The sequence below is a fragment of the Oryzias melastigma genome, linkage group LG3 (assembly GCF_002922805.2).
Source record: "Oryzias melastigma strain HK-1 linkage group LG3, ASM292280v2, whole genome shotgun sequence".
In the NCBI taxonomy this organism is placed as follows: Eukaryota; Metazoa; Chordata; class Actinopteri; order Beloniformes; family Adrianichthyidae; genus Oryzias; species Oryzias melastigma.
Genome location: NC_050514.1, coordinates 3,528,657 through 3,534,656, shown reverse-complemented (window position 1 = coordinate 3,534,656; position 6,000 = coordinate 3,528,657). Strand labels below are relative to the sequence as shown.

The following is a 6,000-nucleotide window of genomic DNA, read 5'->3' as shown; positions in this document are numbered from 1 at the left end:
CACGCGCGCGCACACACATACACAACTACTTTACAATTAGTTGTGTGTTTGCTTGCGATTTGTGTCTCTAAACTACAACCCCCCACCCGCCATAATGGATCGACATGCACGTCAGGTGTGGTACGAGCATCAGCCAGAGCGCGTGCTAGAGGCAGAATGTGCGCGATCCCGCCAACAGAGAGGGAGAGAAAGAGAGAGAGCAGCCCTGCCATTGGCTGGCTGCGTCTGGTGGGCGGGGCGTGAGCGGCGGCCCGCCTCCCCGTGAGCAGCAGGAGTTCAGTGAACCGAAGCCTCCGCTGACCGGCGGACACAGGATCTGACAGCCGCCTCCGGGCCCTGGTTCTGGTTCTGGTCGTGACCGTGCTGCAGGGCTTGGTGCGTCGCCCCCCCCCTCCTGGGCGCGTGTGAGGTGCGCGCGCGGGGCTGCCGGAGCAGCAGGTCTGTGGCTGCGGCTTCTCGTGGATTGTGTCGCTGTGCGCACGCGGGTGGATGCGGGATGTTGGACGCTCTGGGACTCGGCTGGACGCGGGAGCGCTGACGCGCACACGCAGGTGAGATGCCGCGGTTCGTCATCCTGCTGTTTGTGGAGGATGCGCGTGCGCGCGCCGCGGCGGTGGGGTCCCGGTGACCCGTTCTGTGAATCCGGTCCATCCGAGCTCCATCCTCAGTGTTTAGAGGACAGCCGCCTCCATGATGTGACATGTTCCCATCTCAGGAGAACATCTGAGTCCAAACTCATGTCATGGAAAAGTTTGTCTCCTCCTCTGGACTTAATCTAATCATTCCTGCTCATCTTTGTCTGAGGGTCCCGATCATCTGTCAGTAGATCCTCTATGTTGGATCTGTCAACCTCAATCTCACATGAGGCCAAAATCCAAAACACACCTTAGGTCACGGGACGAACAGGATTAAACATTTATTGAACACTCTAAAACTACATTTTAAAACTTTAAAACTGTAACTTTTTAACATAATTTTGAACTAGATATATAACATTACCTGTGATAATACTAGTAGTATGAATGCTGTAAGATGAATTTAGCCACTGAAGATGCTAGTGCTGATAGATGAAGATGCTGAAGTTAATAGCTGAAAATGCTAAAATTGATAGCTGAAATCACTGAAGCTGATAGCGGAAAATATTAGAAAAAAATATAATAGCTAAATGCCAAAATTAGCCTAAAAAAACAACTTAGCTTACCCAAAACAGCTAGCATGTAGCTGGGAAATAAATAGCTAAACTTCAAAATAGCCTAAAAAACAGAAAAAACATAAATTAGCCAAACAGCTAGTGTGTAAATATTAGCCTAACTCCAAAACAACCTAAAATAGTTTAATAAGGCGTACATTAGCCATAACAGCTAGCATGTAGCTGAAATATTAACTCAAAAATAGCCTACAAAATCTTAGTAAATGACAAAATAGTCCAAAAAGCTAGCAAAATGACCATTTTTAAAACTGTAGCATTTTAACATAATTATGAATAATAAAAAGACAAGAATATTTTTCAAGAATATATCAATTTAAATAATTTTCAATATTTTACTCAGTTGCTTCGCTATAGTTAGTTCTACATTATTAATAATGAATAATGATCCTCCTCTATGTGAAGACACTGATTTCTCACCATCATTATCAACAATGACAACAAGTTAGGTAACAAATATCAATATTCAGCACTTCATTAATCTCAGTAATTGTTACATTTTCAGACGCAGCTCACAAGTGAATTATGATCATTTTAGAAGAGACCTGAGGGCACGTTGGTGACCCCTGCTCTGGGGCTAGAACAGCCTTTAGTGATGGGTTTGGTGGATTTGAAGGCTGCAGAAGCCAGGCAGGCTGCTGCTCATCTGCCTTGTTGTCCTCACAGACTTCATGAGGGCTTCTGGTCAGAACTTTCCTTCCCCACTGGGTCATTGTTGGAGTAAACACCCACAGAGGAAGCATAAACACAAACAAGGGACACTTTAACTTTCCATTATAGTAGAGAGATGGAGGACATTGATGTCATGGATGTTCTGATTGGTTCATCTTTTGTCTTGCTGTGTCATTTGAATAACTCCTAAAACCTAGTGGATCCAAAGCAGCCATGTTCGGGCTCCCAGCAGGCTGTCAGAGCTTCAGTTTGTCTGCTGTGTAACACGGCTGGATGAGCAGGAATGCCGAGGAACGCTCGGACCCTTCTGCTTCAGGGAGTCTTTGGGGAAAGTGCAGCTTCAGCTCTCCTGACGTCTTGTGCTTGAACCCCTCTGACCTCCTGAAGCGATGACAGAAGTGGAGAATCTGCAGAAAGCAGGTTCTTCTCAGAGATGAGTGCAGGCCTGCGTGCAGGCTGCCAGCAGAGGCGGTGAGGAGCATCTGTCTGCCTCTGGGCTCCGCGGTAACAGCTGTTACTTCTTTAACACCCCGCTGCTGCTGAGGCTGCAGCCTCCTATCCTGTTACGAGCTGCAGTAAAGCCACAGTGCAGCTCAGGATGAGACGCATTGGGGTTCCTCATGCATTCATCAGGAAACCATGTCATGTTTCTGTCACATACTCATCACTAATAACCAGGAACCATCAAATACCTGAAACCAGATCTGACGTCTTTGCTAATAAACCCAATAATCCAGCGGGTTTCTGGTTCCAAATCTCTTCTGTAGTGACTCTGTGGATTCTGTGAAACCTCTGCTCTGATGGGGTCATGCATGGTCCGAGCTGTCCCCCCCCAGCGCTGTCCCTCATAAAACAACGGCTTTCATTCAGCAGCATCTGCACTGTCTTTGGTTTTCTGCTCACATCCTTGTTTTGTTCCTGCAGACGTGCACAGAGCGTGCAGCGCAGAGGCTTTCTTTCCGCCTCTCGGCATGATCTCAGATCAGATCTCAGATTGTATGCAGAGTGCTCAGACCCCTGCTCAGACCTGTGCACGCGACCTGGGCACTCATTCACATTTGTTTGGAGTGTGGCTGAGAGCGGTCCAAAGCCCGGCACCGCACAGCCGCTGCACTCTTCTGGACCATCGCTCTGTGTCCCTGCAGAGGAGCGGCGGCTCAGAGCTGAATCTGGGCTGTGGTGGCGCTCGGGCTGTGACTCTGCATGTTAAGATGGTTTTAGCAGGCGTGTAGAGAGCGCCGCTGCTGTTCTGTGTGTCAGGTGGCGCTCAAGCATATTTAATTACTCATTGTCTTCAACCGTTCACAAATGTAGCTCAGATAACTGCAAGCTGGAGAAGAGTCTGGAGGTCTGTGGAGACAAAGGTCAGCTCAGGTGTGATGTGGGAGCGGTCCAGCTACGGCAGATGACTCCCATTGGCTACACGATGGCTGCAGCCACAGGATCTTCTGCTGAACTTGCAAAACTCTGAACTCCCATAGGTTTACATGATAACCTGCCATTTATTACAATTTAGTTCATTAATAGCCCCAACTTCACAAAAAGTGCTGCAGCTCAGCCCCACGATCCTGCGAAAACTTGATCCCAACTAAACAGATTTGGAGCTCCAGAGAGGGTAGATCAATCAAGCCACAATTCGATTCAATTCAGTTCTAAAGTCAGAATTTCAATATTTTCCATTTTTTTTCAACACAATGAATTAAGGTAATTTAAACCCATCTGGTATCTTTGGGGTCGACTCCACTTACATATTGATATGTGATTCCTTCCATGACAAATGTGGACAAAGGTGGACAGGATTTTATGTCTGCCATGGACATTAGTGAAACTCAAAAATCTTGTGGGGTCCAGTTGACCCCCACTTTTAATGTAAACAAGCTAAGGAGAGCGAAAGGGTTGAAATTAAAGTAGCGGTCGTATCGGAGCTGTAACGCTAACCGTGGGAGCACGGGGTTAGTTCAACTGCCTCTCTAGGTGGAGTGGGGGTAGGGAGTACACAGTTGGCCCGCTGAACCTGTAGAGAAAATGTTCAAGCACATTTGTTTATGGGCGTGCTGCAGGTGACAGCTTGTACTGAACACTCGTACAACATGAAAGGATAAGTAAGGGTGTGAAGTAGGTGAGACGCAGACGTGTTGTATAGATTTTTCATTTTTCTTCAACATCCCCAAACCCTGTCCCATTTTTAATGTTTTAAAAATGTAGTTTTAGAGTGTTCAATAAATGTTTATCCTGTTCAGCCCGCGGCCTAAGGTGTGTTTTGGATTTTGGCCCTCTGCGATTGACTTCGACACCCCTGAACTAGAGTGTGATGTAATGACGGCATCACCCCTAAGTCAAGTACATGTTACTAAATACTTCATGGTACACTGTGTCAAACAAACGACAATGGTATGAACCATTTTCATGGTGTCCCCTATGGTGACGTACTACTCAAACTCCCCTTAAGATTCAGCCGCTCCTCTCTGCCATCCTCCACGGGCCCAGACAAACCAAAAATCCACAGTTACAGTACAGGTCAACCCCCTGGACTAAGACTTTTCCTATTTTAAACTCCCTGTTAAAACGCATTGTTGCCCTCTAATACAACCCATTAATGATGAATTGTCAAGGAAAACAAGCAGAGGTCAAAGGGTGACCTGATCAGAGCAGTCCAGCTAAATTCCAGGATCAAACAGATCCAATAGGATTCTACACATTCACTCATACGTGATGCTTTAGGGTCACAGTCCCTGCTCAGTTTGGGTTTGACCTTTACTGATGCCCCAGCAGGTCCCCCTGACCCTGACAGAATGCAGATCCGTTTTGCTGGGCTTTGTGTTCTCGCATTGAAACTAAGCTCTGCAGATTAAAAAAAAAAAGGATTTTCCAACGAGACTCGTAGTAGCCAGACGGCTCCATCCAGCACCTCTGGGATTAACTGCAACACCAATCCCACACAGCTAACCCGGACCGGAGTAGTGACGGAGTTCACCCGGTCATCCATTCAGGTCCATGCACAGAGCAGAGCCTTCGGGCCTCTACAGTTCTTGTCGTTTTTGGGAGATATTTTTTAAGTTCCTTTCAGTAAAGCAGTTTCCTGTGTATGATTAGGATCCACACAGTTCAGGAAGGAGCAGGACTCTGTGTTTTTTCTACTCCGTGTTTAATTGTAGAAATAACAGAAACTGTGGAGAAACTCAGTAAAGAAGTCGTGGTGTTGATGTGTTCAACAGAAACCCTTCAGTTCATGTTGATCTGAGCTGCAGCTCTGAAGAAGAAGCTGGAGCTCTTTCATTTAGATCCTTCGAACGTTTTCATCGGTTTAGATCAAAATAAGAGACTCTTCAGCAGCTGTGTGTGTGTGTGTTGGGGGGGGGGTGTGTGTTTGTGTGTGTGCAATTGCATTTCTAGGTGTTTATGTTTTATGTGTTTGCATTGTATGTGTGCTCCTATATCCAGTGTGTGTTTGCTGTGTGTGTAATCACATGCAGAGCAGTGATGTGTTCACACACACATGCAGCTGTTGTGTGTGGACTCCTATGTGTCCCGTGTGTGTGTTGGGTATGGTTGCTGTTTGTGTGTGTGGTTGAGACCGTGTGTTCACGTGCACAGACGCGATGTGCTGACACATACGCACGCATGTGTGCGCACATACACGGACACACACAGATGCAGCAGAGTCTTCTTTTATTACCAGAGGAGCTATTTTGTTTCTGACATTTGATTCTTTCTGACGTTTTATTGATCAGGAAGGAGAATAGTTGGAATCATGTTCGGAATCCAAACTCGCCTTTTAAAACTTTAACGTCTCTCATCGACCGAGCTAAAGCTCCTCTGACCTTCCAAGACTTTCTCAGTCTTTCACTGAGTAGCGTTTCTTGAACCCACAGAGTCCCACGGAAACCTATTAAAGTACTTTCTAAAAGCGTGGTGGAAGCAGAGCAGTCCACCTGAGGAGACGTTCAGGTCTTTGCTACCTGATGCAGATGTTTGGAAAGGAGGAAAAACTGACAAGTTTTTGCTGGGATGAGATGAATGAATGAATGCGTCCTCCTCTCTTCCCTGTGCCAGTCCCTAGCTTGGGTTCAGAGGGTCCAGGGTGCCATGAGGAGATTTCATGGATGAAACATCTTCATCAA

General features: G+C 46.6%; 1 protein-coding gene across 1 annotated transcript in view; it reads left to right on the top strand.

The window, feature by feature from the left end:
* The first annotated feature begins 271 nt into the window (after positions 1 to 271).
* The window catches only part of large2 (LARGE xylosyl- and glucuronyltransferase 2), a 91,588-nt gene continuing 85,859 nt past the window's right edge, over positions 272 to 6,000 (top strand). Inside the window, exon 1 of the mRNA XM_024262983.2 lies at positions 272 to 551. The gene's annotated coding sequence lies outside the window, so the exon portion shown is untranslated. The remainder of the gene's footprint in view (positions 552 to 6,000) is intronic.